Source organism: Anolis sagrei, chromosome 3 (genome assembly GCF_037176765.1).
Source record: "Anolis sagrei isolate rAnoSag1 chromosome 3, rAnoSag1.mat, whole genome shotgun sequence".
In the NCBI taxonomy this organism is placed as follows: Eukaryota; Metazoa; Chordata; class Lepidosauria; order Squamata; family Dactyloidae; genus Anolis; species Anolis sagrei.
In genome coordinates this window covers 231,362,226-231,382,144 of record NC_090023.1, presented here as the reverse complement: position 1 = coordinate 231,382,144, position 19,919 = coordinate 231,362,226, and the positions used below count along the sequence as shown (strand labels likewise).

Here is a 19,919-nt window from a genome sequence, read left to right as displayed (position 1 = left end):
ATTCGCCTCCCAAGGTGTCCCAGCAAAACAGGATGCGAGCCTTCCAAAGTATCGTCAGAAGTGCAGTTTAGAGTCAGGAGGGGGGAAAATAATAACCTCGCTTGAGATTCCTTCAGAAAGAAATCCTAGATAAGAAGGAGGAAGGGAAAGAAGATTTTTGGAAGGAAAGAAAGAAGTCTGGAAAGACAACTGGAATGGGAAGCTTCACGTTTGAATGCAAAGAACCCCATTCAGCACATGCAATGTATTTTGGAGACATAAAATACAAAGCCCAAGAGAGGTGTATTTGCAGACAAAAGTATCTATAATATGGTCAGAAAGACAACAAGAGTGATGATGAGGGAAAGGCGTAGAAGGGAAGAAGAAGAAGAAGAAGTCGGGGAAAGAGTGGAGGCTTCACGTCTGAAAGCAAAGAAGCTCATAGACTAGGTCTGTATCGCCCCAAGATAAGAATTCCCCGTCTATTTTGGAGGCACATTCGTGGGGAAAGTGTCAGCCAGGCTCGCTAAGGAAGAGAAGCCGGCGGCAATGGGCACAGTTCCCTACCTGGTCCGCCGCTGCCAACGCCGTGCGACTCCCCCGCCGCTTCCTCCTCTCTCCCGACGCGCTGGTTCCTCTTGCTGATAATGCCCCGTCTTCTAATTTAAATGACTCCGCCTCTTCTTCGCTCTCATTGGCTGCCCTCGAGGGTTCTCAGGCAGCGCCCTCTGTCGGCCTGCGGGGGAGGCCCGCGAGGGTAACTGCGCCTGCGCAAAACCGACCGTTCTCGTTCTCTTTCTCTCTTGCTCCCTCCTCCCCCGCCCCTTCCGCAGGGAGTGCGTGCGTGTTCTGAGCGAACCCAAAGCCAAAGCGGCTTTTTCACTTAGGAGGAGTGTTCTTGCCCAAGGGCTCCGCGCGGGCACACGGACCCCGAGGCGAAGGTTCCTCCTGCTTGGCTCGGAGGCTTCCTCAAGGAGCCTAGGAAGAGGAGGGGGATCTAAAATGTTCGAGGGTCCAAAATTGTTGGCTGAGGGAGTGGCCGCATCTTCACTGTTTGAAATTACAAAGGCAAACTTTGTCCCTCCAGGTGTTTTGCACTTCGAAGCATAGAAGTATAACTATGTGAGAGGAAGTCACAGGGAGGAGGGAGCAAGCTTGTTTTCTGCTTCCCTGGAGACTAGGACGCAATGGAACAATGGCTTCAAACTACAAGAAAGCAGATTTCATCAGAACATGAGGAAGAACTTCCTGACTGTGAGAGCTGTTCAGCAGTGGAACTCTCTGCCCGGAGTGTGGTGGAGGCTCCTTCTTTGGAAGCTTTTAAACAGAGGCTGGATGGCCATCTGTCAGGGGTGATTTGAATGCAATATTCCTGCTTCTTGCCAGGGGGTTGGACTGGATGGCCCATGAGGTCTCTTCCAACTCTTTGATTCTATGATTCTATGAAGCTCGGCCTCTCATTGAACATCGAGAAAACCAGCAATCAGCAGCCAATCCCTCTCCAATACCAGAAATACAGCTGAATGGTGTAACATTAGAAAATGTTGACCATTTCCACTACCTTGGCAGCCACCTCTCCACAAAAGTCAACATTGACACTGAAATACAACACCGCCTGAGCTCTGCAAGTGCAGCATTTTCCCGAATGTAGCACAGAGTGTTTGTGGACCAGGGTTATCCGTAGGGATACCAAAGTGCTTGTTTATAAAGCTATTGTCCTCCCAACCCTGCTATAAACCTGCGAAACATGGACTGTCTACAGATGTCACATGCAACTCCTGAAACGATTCCATCAGCGCTATCTCCGGAAAATCCTGAAAATCACTTGGGTAGACAAGCGGACAAATGTCAGCTGGAAGAAGCAAAGACCACCAGCATCGAAGCGATGGTCCTCCGCCAGGCATGTAGCCGGGGGGGGGGGGGTTAAACTGTTATGTTTATTCATATCATGATCTGATCACCATACTCAGTATATCCCATATGCATGGGTGTATTGGGGTAACGATACAAAAGGTTTGCTAGGGTAGACCCTCTTTCACTCAGACTCAGCCCCCCCCCCCCCGAATTGACTCCGCTGGACCGGCCACATTGTCTGGATACCTGACTACCGTCTTCCAAAGCAGTTGCTCTACTCCGAACTCAAAAACGGAAAACGGGATGTTGGTGGGCAGGAAAAGAGATTTAAAGATGGTCTCAAAGCCAACCTTAAAAACTCTGGCATAGACACTGAGAACTGGAAGCCCTGGCCCTTGAACGCTCCAGCTGAAGGTCAGCTGTGACTAGCAGTGCTGTAGAATTTGAAGAGGCATGAATGGAGTGCAAAAGAAAGAAACGTACTAAGAGGAAGGCTCGTCAAGCCAACCCTTCCACCTGGAAACCGATGCCCTCACTGCAGGAGAACATGCAGATCAACACAGTCACCTACGGACCCACCTCCAGTACACCGATCCTGGAAGACTCGGACAATGAGGGATCGCCTAAGTAAGTTTGGACTTCAACTCCCACAATTCCTAACAGCTGGTAGAGTGAAGAGGGGAAGACTGGATCACAGCAACACGTGGCAGGAGATGGCTAGTAATGTAATACAATATAATACTAATAATAATTCAATATAATAATAATAATAATTATATATTATATATTACATGTATTATTACTAATAACATTACAGTATAGTGGTATAGTACAATAAAGTAATATATAATGCTAATATTGTGCTATGCTAATGTATATAAATAAAAATGTAATGTTCGTTTGTGGGATTAACATAACTCAAAACCCACCGGCCAAATTGACGCCAAATTTGGACACAGGCCAACAAGTGACCCCCAGTGGCGCAGTGGGTTAAAGCACTGAGCTGCTGAGCTTGTTGATCGAAAGGTCGCAGGTTCGATTCCGGGGAGCAGCGTGAGCTTCCGCTGTCAGCCTTAGCTTCTGCCAACCTAGCAGTTCGAAAACATGCAAATGTGAGTAGATCAATAGGTACCACTCCGGCGGGAAGGTAATGGCGCTCCATGCAGTCATGCCGCCCACATGACCTTGGAGGTGTCTACGGACAACGCTGGCTCTTCGGCTTAGAAATGGAGATAAGCACCACACCCCAGAGTCAGACATGACTGGACTTAATGTCAGGGGACTACCTTTACCTACCTTTTACAACAAGTGACCATCACTCATAAAAACACTGAAAAATACAGCAGAAGGAGCTTAAAAAGCCAAAAAAGCAAAAAGACACTACAACACATGCGCAAAAACAACTCCCCCGGCAAACAAAACACACAATATCATATCTACACTTTCTTCCGGACTACATCTCCCAGCATCCCCTAGACCAGGCCCTTTATGAGAGGAGGATATCCAAATGCACTGCTTCCAAGATGCGAGCTTTCTTCTCCTTGAATTTCTTTGAGAGCATCACAGTCCCTGCATATTTCCAATTTCCTATTCTTGAACTGCAACTCCTGGCAATCCTCCAGATAGATAGATAGATAGATAGATAGATAGATTAGATAGAGATAGAGCTCAAATTTTAATGAGACAATTCAATTACTGGTCAAAAATAAACCAGATGAATCCCAGCAGACTTCCTCGCCTATGCCTTGAGGATCAAGTCCTTTGCAACCAAAAGACATCATGGTTAGTGGCTCTAAATAATGAGTTGGCTAAAATCAGCCTGCCTTTACAATTTCTGAATGATCTAGGACCTAAGGCAAAACAAGTGCTCATGCAATGCACTCGAGATATCTATGCTCAATTGGACCTAGCAAGCATAGGTAGGTTTTCTGCCACAAGGATTTTAACTTCTCACAAAAGGAATATTCATTTAGAACACTATCTGACTATCCACTTCCGTTACCCTTAAGAAGAATATATACTAGGGCTGGGTTTGAACAACTCGGTATTATGATGCAAACTGGGCATTACTGTAACATCCCAAGAAGGGAGAGATTCTGCGTTTGGGGAGAACAAGCTGTGGAAGATGTCGAACATTTCTTGATTCACTGTCCAGCATATACCAAACTACGAGACAGATATTTACACCCAATATTGTCCATCTGCAGGTCCTGCAACAGAAGTGATCTTCTGATATTCCTCTTGCAAGGTCAGGAAAGATTCACCATAATCAGAGTAAGTCTTTTTATTCTGAAAGCCCTCAAGGAAAGAGCACATTTCCTGGATAAAGAACCAGGAAAATTAAAACTCTGTGAATAGAGGGTCAGCTGCTGTCCTCACATTTTTGTCTTGTCTTTTACTCATGTTGTATTTAGTATTTTGAAATGATGATATGGCTGATCAAATAAATAATTATAATAGATAGAGATAGGTAGGTAGATAGATCGATCAGGAGGACTGCTGGGAGTTGCAGTCCAAGAATAGGTAGAGAAGGAAGAAAGGGGGAAAAGAGGAAGGGAAAGAAAAGGGGGGAAGGAAGGGAAGAGGAAGAGAAGGAAGGAAGGAGAGAAGGAAAGAAAAAAAAGGGAAGGGAGGAGAGAAAGAATGAAGGAGAGAAAGAGGGAGGAAAGATTCGCCACAGCAATGCGTGGTGGGTACAGCTAGTCTATATAAATACACACACAAAACACATATACACGGACTCACAGCAACCTTATAAATGAATTACCTATTTAGATTTAGCCTCCCATCTGTGTGTTGTCTATGTGCCTTCAAGTTGGTCAGGTTATGGTGACCCCATGAATTTCATTGGGCCTTCAAAGGGAGGGTTTACAGAATGATTGCCATGGTTCAATCCTGTAGAATAATAGGAGCTTCCAGTTTACAAGGTCTTTTGCTTTCTATGGGAAAGAATATCAGCGCCTCACCCAAATACAAATCCCAGGATTGTGTAGCACTGAACCGTGGCAGCTAGAGTCATGTCAAACTGCATTCATTCAAACTGCGTAGATACACCCTTAGGTAAGGAATACTCAAGTTGTTCTTCTAGTTCTTCCTCTCAAATATAGTACTGGTTTCTCCTCCAAGTCCCAATCGGAGCTAGCCCCGCTTAGCTTCCAATATCATACAGGATCTGATGCCTTTGTGTATTTGGTATTTACTCTTGACTGTGCCTTAATTTGCTTGACAACCTCCAGTTCCCAGGCTATTACATTTAGACAGTAATTGAAGACCTCGACAGCCTTCTTGACAACTGCTGGAAAAGGCAAAAAGAGAAATAGAGAGAAACTGAGAGGGTGAGCAAATACATCAGATAGCCTGAGAAGCATTGCTGTAGGGCACTGAAGACTTTATAGGAAAGTGAATTTTTCTGTTGCATTGAGCAGGGTTCTTGGCTTGTTAGCCAGTTCTTTGTCTGGGGAAAACTGTGACAATTGGCTGGAGCCATATTATTCTCGGGCCAACTCTGACATGATCAATTTTCCTTTGTTTGTGGCTGAATTTTTTTAAAAAAGAAATGAGCAATTTGTTGTAAGTTTTTCTGACTGCGTGGCCATTTTCCAGAAGCATTTGTAAAACTATCATTGTAAAACTATCATTGCTACATGTCTTAGCATAGGGCGGTTAAGTGTCATTTTTGACACTTTTAATAAAAGGAAAGAATTAAATGGAAAATATACTTAGTATGTTCTGCTGCTCCCTTACTTGTTCCAAGCCTTCATTTGATTTTTGGGGTTTTTTGGGGTTTTTTTTTGTTGTGTCAGGAGAGACTTGAGAAACTGCAAGTCGCTTCTGGTGTGAGAGAATTGGCCGTCTGCAACGACATTGCCCAGGGGACGCCCGGATGATTTGATGTTTTTATCATCCTTGTGGGAGGCTTCTCTCATGTCCCCACATGAGGAGCTGGAGCTGATAGAGGGAGCTCATCCGCCTCTCTCCGGATTTGAACCTGTGACCTGTCGGTCTTCAGTCCTGCCGGCGCTGGGGTTTAACCCACTGCACCACCGGGGGCTCCAATTTTTGGGGTAATTTGGTCACTAACAATAAATGCTGCCTAAAGCTGTCAGGGGTGCTTTGAATGCAATATTCCTGCTTTTTGGCAGGGGGTTGGACTGGATGGCCCATGAGGTCTCTTCCAACTCTATGATTCTATATTCTTGTGCATTAGAATCACCAGCTATGCTTAATATCCAGGATTGATGTGCTTAAACTGGTTTGCCCAGTATAAGAGGTTGTCCCATTAGACACCACTTTAAAAGCCATTGCTTAGTGCTTTGGTATTAGTTTCACAAGAGAAGATCCTGACCCATCCTGCATCAGGGAAATTGGTTGTACTGTTAGTAGTGAAGAAAGTTCTCACTAATCACCTTTTCCAACCCATGGATCTCCATAGGTAACAAGGCTTTGCACAGTAAACTTTCTGCATTGGACTCTGGTCTAGGAAGCAGAATGGATTCGTGCAGTGTACCACAGACTAGAAATAAATCAAATGTGAAACTTTGGTCTTGTCTACACTTAGCAAAGGCTGTCCATTCAGGATGAGTACACGAGTTTTGTTCTGGAAACTTTGGATATCAAGCAGCTTCATGGCAGCCTAGACAGTTATGTAGTTTTAAATGGCCTTTAGCCTTCTCCCAAAGAGCACTGCCGGTGGCTCTCCAAATTACAATCACCAGACTTCCATAGCACTGAGCTGTGGTAATTAAAGTGGTGTCAACTTGCATTAATTCTACACTGCGGATGAACCTAAAATAGGGTTGGGAAGAAACCTAACATTAAATAGCCTGATTTTGGAGAAATGAGGGGAAAACCTTAAGGACTGTATTCCAGGCCATTTTGGAACACAACATTGCAGCTGTTTCAGAAGAATATTCTGGAATAGGATTCAGATGCCAGTTTCCTTTTTATTTCAGTCTGTTTTCTTAGTAAACTGAAACTGCAGTGTACTCTACCTAAGAGAAATTGATTTTGCTCTCAAGTGAAAATGCCTTTAAAGTAAAGAAAATATTAAATTCCAGGAGCATTATTAAGAAAAATGTGGTTAAAGAAACATTTGTTTTATTTACAAATATGCAAGCACAGCAGGGTACAAACAGACAATACATTTTGTAACAGATTTCCAGGGAAAGGCCTTGCACTGCATAGTACATTGAACAATTCATAGTCTCTCTCTCCACTCAAACTACAGAAAAGTCCAAAACCAATATTGCACTGAAATCTTACTTGTCCTTTGCAAGTTCTTTGCTTTCCCATGAAATGTTGTTTTTTGTTGTCTGCAGTCAAGTCATTTCCAACTTATGGGGAACCTCACCACACGATTTCCTTGGCAAGATTTGTTTACTGAGGGATTGCTTTTGCCTTCCTCTGAGGCTGAGTGTGTCTTGCCCAGAGTGACCCAGTGGAAGCAATTATTTATTTTGTTCTCAACCTTTCTTGCAGGGTTAAAATGAAAAGTGAGTCACAACAAAATTACCAAGATTCTAGCAAAAGAAAAAAAATCTCATCGAAACATTACTTATCAGATAATTGCTGAAGGTCTGTCTGAATATAAAGGTTTTTACCTGCCAGGAGCAGGATAACAAAGTGAGTTCTAATCTAACCTCCTTGGAAAAGAAAGCCATAAAATGGGAGCAACCACCAAAATTCACACCAAACACCATAATCTGGATGGTCTAACAGGCCTTTGATGGTCATTGCTAGCATTTTTTAGTAATGTCCAGAAATCAATAGCCACTGGAATTCTGGTAACTGGGAGTATAAATCCTACTAGCAAACCTGAGCCCTCATCAGCAGTCTGGCTGCAATATTTTGAACCATCTGCACTTCCCACATGCTCTTCAAAGGCAGACCCATGTAGAGTTCATTATAGTAATTCCAAATGCGATATGACTGAGTTATTAGTCATTGCGGTCAAATCAGACATCTCTAAAAACAGGCACTTTAGTTTTAATTGCAAAACTGAAAAATATTCTGTGCTTAATAACTACAGACCAATTTTTAACTTCCCTTTATTGGGCAAGGTTCTAGAGTGGGTGGTCGCCTCTCAGCTTCAGGGATTCCTAGATGACACTGATTTTCTAGATCGTTCACAGTCTGGTTTCAGGCCTGGGCACAGTACCGAGACTGCTTTGGTGACCTTGGTGGATAATCTCTGCAGGGAACTGGACAGGGAGAGTGTGACCCTGTTGGCTTCTCTTGGACACCTCAGCGGCTTTCAATATCATCGATCATGGTATCCTTCTGGGTTGACTCGCTGGGATGGGACTTGGGGGCACAGTTTTACTGTGGCTCTGGTCCTTCCTGGAGGGTTGTTCCCAGTTGGTGAAGCTAGGGGACACCTGCTTGGACCACGGGCATTGACATGTGGGATCCAGAAAGGTTCAATTCTGTCCCCCATGCTTTTCAACATCTACATGAAACTGCTGGGAGAGGTCATCTGGAGTTTTGGAGTTGGATGCCATCTCTATGCAGATGACACCCAACTCTACCACTCTTTTCCATCCAAACCCAAGAAAGCCCCTCGGATAATTGACCAGTGCCTGGCTGCCGTGACCATCTGAATGAGGACAAAGAAGCTGAAGATTAACCCCGACAAGAAAAAGGTCCTCCAGGTCGGTCACACATCTGACCGGGGTACAGGGTGGCAGCCTGTGCTTGATGGGGTTGCATTCCCCCTGAAGACACAGGTCCGCAGCCTGGGGGTCCTCCTAAATTCAGTGCTGACACTTGATGCTCAGGTATCAGTGATGGCTGGGAGGGTCTTTGCAAAATTAATACTTGTGCGCCAGCTGTGACTGTACCTCGTGAGGTCTGATCTGACCATGGTGTTCCACACCTTAGTTAACTCTAGATTGGACTATTGCAATGCACTCTATATGGGGCTACCCTTGAAGACAGCCCAGAAACTTCTATGCATCCAATGCTCGGCGGCCAGACTGCTAACTGGAGCAAATTACAGGGAGCGCCCCCCCCCCCCCCCCGTTCAAGATTCTCCATTGGTTGCCATTCATCTTCTTCTGGTCCCAATTCAAGGTGCAGGTTATTACCTATAAAACCCTGAACAGTTCGGGACTCACCTACCTTTAGGACTGCATCTCCTTCCCTCTATAAACCTGCATGAGCTCTTCGATCCTCTGGGGAGGTCCTCCTCTCACCCCCACCTTTATCACAAATACAATTTGTGGGGTAAGGGAGAAGACCTTTTCTGCTGTGGCCCCTCAGCTCTGGAACTTACTGCCTGGTGGGATTAGGCAAGCCTTACCCTGGCAGTTTTAAGAAAGACCTAAAACCTGGCTCTTCTGATGTGCAAATGAATATATATTCCACTTTCAGTCTGTCTCTACTACAGCTCCGTCCTCATGATGCATCCCCCCCCACCCCTAACGAAGGTTTAACCCCACTGTTCAGCCCTTTTGAGTTCCCCCCTCAGAAACACATTCTCCCTGAGAAACATATTCTTCCTATCTCATCTGGGTTTTATGAATTTTTAACAATTTTATTTCTAGTACATTTGGCCCGCCCACTGTGTCCCAATTTCTCTTTCATGTCATTTTGGAACTGTTTATTTTATTTCGTTATATTATGTATTTATTTTGATGGTATTTTTGCTTCTTTGTATTTTCATTTGCCATATTTGTATTTTATTTCTTGTAATTTTGGGCTTGGCCTCATGTTAGCTGCCCCAAGTCCCCTTCGGGGAGATGGTGGTGGGGTATAAATCAAATTTATTATTATTATTTATTATTAAAAATACACTTCCATCCACTACTGAAACCTGGATCTATAACTTCAAGGCTGAATCTAAAAACCCAAACTCCTTCTTCAATAAACCTTTGTCTTTCGGGGAGCTGTATTCCACCCACCATAGATTTAATTTCTCTTGCCTGATTTGCCTTTTGACTGATCTGTCTTGTCTGAATTAAGCATCAGTGTGTTTCTTCTCATCCTGTCTCTTACTGACTCCAGATATTCCACACCCTCTAACAGTTAATGATGAAAATTCAGACACATGGTCAAGATGGCAAAAATTATTAATGAGGAAGAACACATGAGATAGAAGGGGCTGTAGCAATTTGTTTTTGCCAGATCCGACTGGGAAGAATAAAATTCTACCCCTCCTCTCATTTGAATTACAAATCACAAGCAAATGCTTTATCTGTAGCCAAAACAATACTTATTTTGAGTCCATATTTGTTTTTCATACAAGATGTACACAACACTAATTTCAACATCACATATGACTTGCCTGAGTGCTTTCTTCTTCCAGTACTACAACAAGCAGCCATGATGAAGGCATAACAGATTCATCTTTCCACACATAAGCACTCCAGCTGGAACACTGCCTGCTTACCTCCCAAGGAGTGTGTATGACTCGGTCAAGCTTTGGCACTGTAGCATTCAAACTAGCATAATCATAACGCTGTCAGTGCATCAGCTGTTGCCTGTGAGACCTTTGCTTTGCTAGAATACTAGAGGAAAAAATCCCATACAGTATGACATCTGCTTGTTTCTTTCAGGTCAATGCTTACTCTCCTGCCTTTTAAAAATTATAGACTTTGCACATGGAACTGACACCGTGAAACTCCCAATCTGTTCTGTCCTAATTAAGTCAATTCAATTTCATTAACATAATACTTTTGTTCTGGTAAGTTATATTAATGTCTATATAACATAAACAAACCAGATTAATATACTTTAGTTATTAGAGGTACATGTAGTTCAAATCTTTTCCCCAACGCAACACTTTTTCCTGTGGAGTAGTCATAATATTACAGAATATTATAATATATGATATTATGATATTATAGGATATAATATAATGCATCCCCTCTATCTGTTTCTCTGTCAGCTAGACTCCTCATCCCAAATGTCCAAGTAGGCCATCTGTGAGCGGTTTTTCTCCTCATGGTATACCTTTAGATTTTTGAGCTTTTCAAGATCAAAAGTTCTAGCTCTGCAGGGAAGGATTCATGGTTAGGGTATCCATTTCACTAACTCAACCAACCTTCAGATCTTTTTATTTCCCAGTCTTGAGCCATAGATTTTGCTCATATATCTCAGGCATGTTTTACAGTCTGGAAACTAGGATTTTCATCCCCATTCAATCACCTGCTCAAACTCAACTAGCTAGGCATCCTTGAAGCACAGAACACAGAAACCTAAACGCCATAAGGCAATAGAAAACTTGACAGAGACTAAGCCTTCTAGCAGCCTATTTTTAAAAATTCCCATTGCAACTTTATTTCTTCTGTGGAGTATCCATTATATATAGTACAGCATATAAGATTATATATACTCCTTTTCCTTACAGTAAAATAGAAATGTATCTAATGTAATGTATCCAGTGTATTGTATATGGTATTGGTTGAAAGTTTGGCACTTGTAACAGTAAACGAGTGGTAATAGAAATACTCTCATCCCAACCCCTCATCCAAGCTTATCAGGCTTGTTGGGTCCCTGTTACTGTTAATAGCACTAACCTCCATAAACAACACCTATTTGGAATCTTCACTACTCTATTGCAACCATCAATGCACTAGGAACCCCGGTGGCGCAATGGGTTAAACCCTTGTGCCGGCAGGACTACTGACCAAAAGGTCGGCGGTTTGAATTCGGGGAGCGGGGTGAGCTCCCATTTGTCAGCTCCAGCTTCTCATGCGGGGACATGAGAGAAGCTTCCCACAGGATGGTAAAACATCTGGGCACCCTCTGGGCAATGTCCTTGCAAATAGCTCATTCTCTCACATCAGAAACGACTTTCAGATTCTCAATCCACTCCTGACATGAAAAAAAAAAATCAATGCAATCATCTAGGATTGGTATAGAAAGACATTAAAGTTCCAAATTGTAATCATTGTCCTGGCATTGCTTAAAAGGATGTCAGGACGATAGTCTTTTTCCTCACAATGCAATAGAATAACAATGCTATGGGGAAAATGGGAAGCACTCCTTTGATCTGTGGATAATGCAGGGAACAATCCATGGGTTGTCCTTAACTTCTCCAGATATAATTTCTGAAGAAAGTAAGGAATAAGACTGGACTTGTCCATTTTGCAATGGTTGTGAGAGTATACATGCTCATCTGAAATCTAAGATAAATAAAATAAATTGTTATATGCAATGCTTTCACAATATCTAGACCACAAGGTATATTTTTTGTTTTTTTTGTTTTTTTTAAGAAAAATCCCAAAATGAAAAAATGCCATCAACTTTAATTCAATAATATAGGCTTGTGTCTAAAAAGAAAATGCTATAAATGCCTCCTGAATGTGATGTGGAAAATGCTATAATACTATACACATGTCTCAGATGGCATCATATTCAAGAAAGACATTTAATACCTTCTTTTGCACCTCTGTCTCCAACACGGTCATATAAAACTAATGATTAATGGTTAACCTCCTTCACACTGCTTTAAGTCCCTGTTTGCTGCCTATCTCATTTCTGTCTTCAGATCTGTTATCCCATATCAATGCTGACACTTGAACAGCCCCATGTGTGACATTGAATGTAACCTTTTATGGTGTAATTTTACAGACAACACCAGACCTTGTAAGAATGGGGTCAAATGTTATAACATGTTCAAACACTGCTTTACTAGAATGACTAAGTACAAAGACTGGCAGACTGCTAGTATTTCTTAATAGTTATAGAATAGAGTTTACCTCAACACAATTTCTTATTAATAGATGCTGAATTGTCTGCTTTTAAAATAAAACTAGAAAAGATACAAGATCCCCATCTTCTCTGGCATTCAAATGGCTACAGTTTTCTGTTTTTAAAAAGTGAGCAATGTGCTGAATTTTAATAAGAGAGGAGGAAGAGGAGAAGTTAACATAGGACTGAGAAACCAAAATAACTCTGGCCACAAAATATTCATTGCAGCAATGTCCTAAGGTTGGCCAGAAAAAGTGTTTCAACATTACAAATATGTTGGTAAAGAGCCTCTTAAGAGCCAAGAGGTCACCTAGTTCTCTTTACATTCTAAAAGGCTGCAGATAATGCCCTTTAGGACACCCATGAGCAAGAATTAACAGCTACTACCTTCAGCAACTGATATATAGATAATGGCATAGCATGGCCGTTCAGTTTAGCTGCTGTGCTAACAACTCTTGATAGGCCTATTTGCAATGACTTTTGACTAACCCTTCATATCTGTTCATCTCTCTACTCACTATATTGTTGCATCATGTGTCACTAAAGCTGAACTGTAGTCCCTTATACAGATGAGAGCCCCGCTGGTGAATTTTTGAGTAGATATATATAGAATGGCACTGTATTTTCATCCCCATTGCCCTAGTTTTTTACACTCACCCATAATTACCCTTTTGGTAATCCCTGTATTCTTCATACTCTGGTTTTTACCATTCAAATAATTATGTGTCATTTGCAGATTCCTGCACTGATTGGTTCCAGATCATTTCTATGGGGGAGAAAAATACTAACCATTTATATCATCCTTTTGCTTACTGTTTTTAATCTATCAAATCCCCTGTCCTTTATTTTCCTATGGCTGCTAAGAGCCAGAAACCTTTGATGAATAATATTCTACAAAGTTTTCAGAAGCATATGGTGTCCAACCTGATCTATGACATATTTACCCAGCAGAGAAAGACTGCCATCTCTAGAAAAGGTGAACAAGGTGTTCAAGAGTTGTGTGCTGCACAGACAGTCCTAATCTCCTTACTTTCCCTTTCTGCACTAGTGAAAAAATATGACCTCTCACCAACATTACTGTAAAATGCAATTATGACTCTCACTGATCTTTATATGCTTGTCTGCTTTTGTGGTGAGGCATTGAATGTTATCCTCTATGTTTTGTTAAGTGTGTTGTAATCCGCCCTGAGTACCCTTGGGGGAGATAAGGTAGAATATAAATATATTATTATTATTATTATTATTATTATTTGAAACACAGCAAGATTAGTACACAGCAAACAAGATCACTCTGCTGGTTGTTGTATTGGATCACACGTCAGACACTTCCCAAGTGTCTAGGACTATGTGATGTATCAGCAAATAATGCATGCAGATCCCAATAGGGTGGCCTTTTGCGGCTGACAGATGATAATTTTGTCAGTGTCAATTGTGTTTAAGCACAGGCCAAGGTCTTTAGGCACTGCAACCACTGTGCCGATCACCACTGGGACCGCCTTGGCGGCTTGTGCCTGAGACTTTGCAGTTCAATCTTTAAATCCTCATATCATGTCAACTTTTCAAGTTGTTTCTCCCCAATCCTGCTGTCATCTGGGCTTGCAACATCGACGATCCATACTTGGTTTTTTAACATGATTGTGCAATCAGGAGTATTGTACTCCAAAACTATCTCAGAGTTATTGTTGTTGTTATATGGAATGTGTGGTACCACTTTTGCCTAAGGCAGTGGAATGACTTGAGCTAATCCTGGTAAGAAGAGTTCTGTAACATAAATAAATAAAGGCTTTATTTGTAAAAACGATGCTAATAGTCAATAAGACTTATTCTTCTCTACATTTTAGAATTTCAGTGGCTTTCTACTAATACAATACAGAAATAGAACAACAGTCCCAAATTTTGAATTCCACACTTTAAAATGAATGTCATCTATCCATAGTAGCATGTAAGTTTGTCCACTCTAAAATTTATTTGCCACTTATATTTGCCACTGTTTTCAGGTACCCATTCTGAAAATTAAAATTTGGCTGTATCTGTCCAACATCTTACACAATGATATTCTAAGTGAAGATTTCATCTACAGTAAGTAGAGTCCACAGAAGAGAGTTTGCCTGAGGCAACTATGTGATTTAACTGCTTAACAAAGTAGAATGAAATCTATTATACAATCACTGTGTAGCTACAAAAATGTCCAGTTTGGTTTATTTAGTTTAAGAGCTCTCTAAGAAAAAATATTTTGTACGCTCCAGTGAAATGATTCAAAGACCTATTCTGTTGAAACTACTATATAGTAAGAGGTATGAAGCAAAATGTGAACACACAGAAATTGCTTTTTGGAAGAATAACTTCCTCCATACATTACATTTATAGTTTCCTATGACTGAGGATATCGTGCACCCAAACTAAAATCCACAATAGTTTCTGAGAAATGATATGCATAGTGGAGAGAGATACATGATGGTGATTGTTGAAATCATGCTTTTCTATATGGCATTCTATAGTTATATCTTATGGAATGATTTGTGTTGTTCCTAATTTAGTCAGCAGTGGATTTTATTATTGGGAGCAATATCTGCTGCAGTTCTTATTACAGGACCACTGATGTGAACAATAACTGATATTGCGTTTATTATACAAGGGCATTTGCATGGGAGACAGACAAATAGATATCCCTGGACTTTCCTTTCCCACAAAGAACAACAAGGGGCTTCTCTGCCCTTCTTTCCCCGCTCCCTGTGGTTGGTTGTCTACCTGACCTTCCAAATTCCCTTGTTTTGCTGGTGTGTGTGTGTGTGTGGGGGGGGGGGCTGCCCTTCTTTTCCCTGACCCCATGGTTGTTTGTCTGTCTGGCCTGCCAGTTTCTCTTGTTTTAATGTTTTGATTCCTGTGCATAGAAACACCCCATTTTCAGCAAGTCTCTTGCTTTACCATGTGAATGCCCTTTTGAAAGTGCCACTGCCTGCCTGCCTGCCTTCTGTCTTCACCTCACCTGAGCCATGCGCTTCCTGGGATCCATTTTCCATTTTATAGGGCACATAGCTTTTAAATTGTTATTTATTAATACTTATGTTGTTTTAATTGTACTAAATTATATTGTTCATTGTTGTCTATTATGTATTACTCATATTATTCTCTGTATTTGTGGATTCCTGAAAGCCATCCCAAGTCCCTCTGGGGAAAGGGAGCAAGGTATAAATAAAATTTATTAATATTATTATTATTATTTCCAACAGATTTCTTGGAGTGGTTGACAACAGAAATAGCACCAATTATATGTAATTATTTTTTTAAAATGGTAAAACTTTGAAAGCAAATACAATTTCCAGAGATTTAAATCATCTTAAGAGTAGCACATAAAGTGGAGACAATGCCTAAAGTTCCCTATTCCAAAATACAAGATAGGTGCCAGATGATCCATCCTCGGGTAAGCCTTCATTGTTGCAAGAATCAACTTCCATTTACCATCGGCTCAGCTCACTTAGTTATACTTCTGAAGAGGAATGAAAGGAAGCTAAAGTACATGTGAACTGAGGCTCTTTGGAAGTGTGGCTGCTGTCTTCTGAATATAACTCCCATTCCTTTATGCATAGTTGTTGCTTTGTTCCACATTTCTTTCTTTGTTTTTGTTTTTTTTAGCATAGTTATACAGTGACTGAGAAGAGGGTAGTAGCTATGTGGTAGCTATATAGCTCTTTTGCTAAATCTAAAATGCATGTGGAATAAGATGACAAATCATCATGAAAGATAACATTTAAGGCAAGGAAAATTGTATGCCATATATCATTTTGTGAACTACCTCTTAAATTTAACAAAGAGCCTGTGGTTCTTTTTTCCCCACCACAATTTAGTTTTAAACGATTCCTTTCAGCAGTATAATTTGGATGCACTTTCTCCAAATGCTTTGCAAAATTCCTCTCTAGCAAGAGGTCACTAACTATTTCTGATAGTATCTCATTTCTAGCAAATGCTGCTGCTTTGCTAAGTACAGGCCTGAATGCATTATCATTCTCACAACACATCTGAGCCTTTAAGGAACAAGTCGACAATCAGAAAGGAATAATGGCCCTTCATAATTAGAACAGCCTGTCCCACTTTCTTTCACAATGTGCATGGAATATAATGGGAATGTGGAACATTTTCTTTTATTTTGTGGCTGCACTTTTGATTATAGTTACAAAATGCCTGTATGTTATTACAGAATATCAAATAGTATGGAAGACATCTAGTCAAAATCCAAGAACTTAGGAAGCAGAGCTTGGAAAGGTTCTTTTTTTTTTAACTACAACTCCTCAGCCAGTATGACCAAAAGTAATGGCCCAAAAAAGTTTTTCTAAAAAAGCATTTTATTCATTCAGAGCACTATGACATCTAGCCTTGTATTGCTCTCATAGCAATTAGGAAAGGGATGTGTGAAGGGAACATCTAGTTTTCGAACAACGTGTTCCTTAAATTTTGATTAAGACCTACCCAAGATCTAAATATTTTAGAAATGTCCCACAGCTTGGGCACTTGGGCAATTCACTTGAAAGTCAAACAGGCTGGGACCTTTCACCCTCCAGCAACTCCCTTACTCCCTTACAGTTGGTTAAACTGGTTAGGGCCAAAGAAAATTAGGAAGCAAAAGATTGGGGGAGCCAAAGATTCCTCTCCCTTGACCTATGGTTAATGTATTTGAGTCTTCAGACTTTCTGTGCATTAAAAACCTTCTCAGAAAAGATAATCTAATGGTTTTAAAGTATATTTCTCTATCCTTCTACAGCAGTGGTTCTCAGCCTGTGGGTCCCTAGGTGTTTTGGCCTACAACTCCCAGAAATCCCAGCCAGGTACCCTTGGTCACCTGTTAGGATTTTGGGGAGTTAAAGGCCAAAACATCTGGGGGACCACAGGTTGAGAACCACCGTTCTAGGGTATGTCATATCCACCACCCTATTCCATTAAATTTTATGATGTTGTGTTGTGTTATTGTGATATTTTATTTGTTTTGATTATTTTGATTTTAATTTTGATTTGATTTTATTGTGTCGTGTTTTAATTGTTTTTCTGGTCTTGACCCTATGTAAGCCACCCCAAGTTCCTTCGGGGAGACAGAGGCAGGGAATAAAAATAAAGTTGTTGTTGTTATTATTTTACTGACACAAAAACACAGTATGTCACAGCAAATGAGATATATATGCTGGATTTCGTATCACAGAATCACAAGTCGAACACTTCCCAAGCATCTATTATTATTATTATTATTATTATTATTATTATTATTATTATTATTTCTCTTTTGAAATGCTTAAGCTTCAGTAAAGGCAACCATTAGTGCTCAGTTTTCATTTTTCTGATATTTTGATCAACATAGATTCGTGGAATCATTTGGGTTCAGTGCTTGCATACCAATTATAAAAATTCCATTCTAATGTTTCTAATGTTGTTGTGTCACAGAACCTTATCTGTATTTTCTTATGCTACATCCTTTCTCTGGTGCATTACAGAAATTACCTTCTCTGTTATCAAAAAAGTAAAGAAAATTGCATCAAAATTGTATGCTATGTGTGGTATGGGAAAAAAGCAAGAATTCTCTCTCACTTATATAGAATTCCATTTAAGCCCTGTTTGGGAATATCCCTGTCTACTTGAAAATGGCTTTGAAAACTGTAATGAAAAGAGGAAGATCACACCATTATCAAGAAACATAATGTCTATGGCAACATTTGTGATTTTTAAAATTCACAAAGAACTACATTTATGAAAAACACACTTCATAGAATCTAGAGGTTTTAGCCATAAAATCTACCCCCAAAATCTGGGTCAGTTTGTCCATGGGTCAATGTAAAAATGTAGGTAAAGGTAAAGGTTTTCCCCTGTCCAGTCCAGTATAAGTCCAGTCATGTCCGACTCTGGGGATTGGTACTCATCTCAATTTCTAAGCCAAAGAGCCAGCATTGTCCGTAGACACCTCCAAGGTCATGTGGCCAGCATGACTGCATGGAGCGCCATTACCTTCCCGCCAGAGCGGTATCTATTGATCTACTTACATCTGCATGTTTTCATACTGCGGGACCTCACCCTGCTCCCTGGATTCGAACCAGTTACCTTTTGGTCAACAAGTTCAGCAGCTCAGCAGTTTAAACAACCGTGCCACCAGGGGCTCTGTAAAAACTGTATGATAACCTTTATTAAAAACAAAAACAAAAAACAACCTCAGCACCTTCTCTGAGTAGAATGGTGTGACACTAGAGCTTCACCCTGGGAGAACCTAAAATGGCTAACAACTCTTTTTACTATCTCTGCCACAGTAGCATTGGCTTTTTTTGAAGATCTGGATGGGAAAATGACAGGTGACCAAGGGCATCTAGCTTTCTCCAAGGAATGACTCTTGACTTATCCATGGGTGTTATGAAAATCCCTAAGTTATACATAAGATCAATTTTTAAACTGGTACAATAAGCTTTTTTATCTCTACCTAGTACACAGATGTTACATTGTCTAATGTCTATGCCAAGTGTGGTCATTCTTGGCTCAAGGTATTTTACTGCTTGGATTGAAGGACCAAAAGGCATTCCTACCTGTACTATTTTAACTCCAGATATAAAGGCCACATCTACACTAATGCAGCTTTGGGCCCCGTTTAGGAGGGACCAGTGCAGGTGATTAGACTGACAGACCTGAAACTACAATATGCTCAGTGTTCTGTGGAGCCAGTTTTGCCTTGTGATCTGGGATACACTGGGATATATTGCACCACATTAAAGGGCTGAATTTGGACTTCCATGTGGCTTTCTTTAATATATTGCATGCCCATAAATGTGTGCTGCACTGTGCATTGGTGACATGCATTTTGTAGCTGCCACAGTTTTGTGTTATCTTGAACCAATGTTATAAGATTAGTGTAAATGCACCAAACTGAACTGCAACTTTTCCAATACTCATGAGGGGACAATACCCTCCACTGCAGCTATAGGTTGCAGATTAGTTTAGAAATCAACAGAGCAAATACCTGGGAGTTCATGGGGATAGTCACAGGCTATCATTGTTACCTCCCTGATCTACCAACTGAGGCAGTGATTCTCAACTTGTGGGTCTCCAGGTGTTTTGGCCTACAGAAATCCCAGCCAGTTTAACAGAATGATAGTATTTCTGAAAGTTGAAGGCCAAAACATCTGGAGACCCACAGGTTGGGAATCACTGACCTAAGGGTTTGCTGCCTCTATGTTGACAATGGCAGAATAGACGTGAAATAGGACTGCACAGAAACTTATGTGTTTGTATTCTTTGCTTTGTGCACTGTGATAGCAGAAGGAAACATTCTATTTACTGAAAGAATTATTTTTATTCCATGTCAGTAGTAGCAATATATTTTTACTCAAAAATAAATTTTCAAAGCACATGCATGTCTCTGTGTTGTT

General features: G+C 40.9%; 1 protein-coding gene across 3 annotated transcripts in view; it reads right to left on the bottom strand.

Annotated features, from left to right (window-relative positions):
- The window catches only part of PXYLP1 (2-phosphoxylose phosphatase 1), an 86,478-nt gene extending 85,842 nt beyond the window's left edge, over positions 1–636 (bottom strand). For 2 of the 3 annotated variants that reach the window (XM_060767904.2, XM_060767905.2), the window contains exon 1: positions 547–634. The gene's annotated coding sequence lies outside the window, so the exon portion shown is untranslated. Of the gene's footprint in view, positions 1–545 lie in introns of all 3 variants that reach the window. The other variant, XM_067465959.1, reaches the window with a different exon arrangement.
- Between the last annotated feature and the right edge of the window lie 19,283 nt (positions 637–19,919).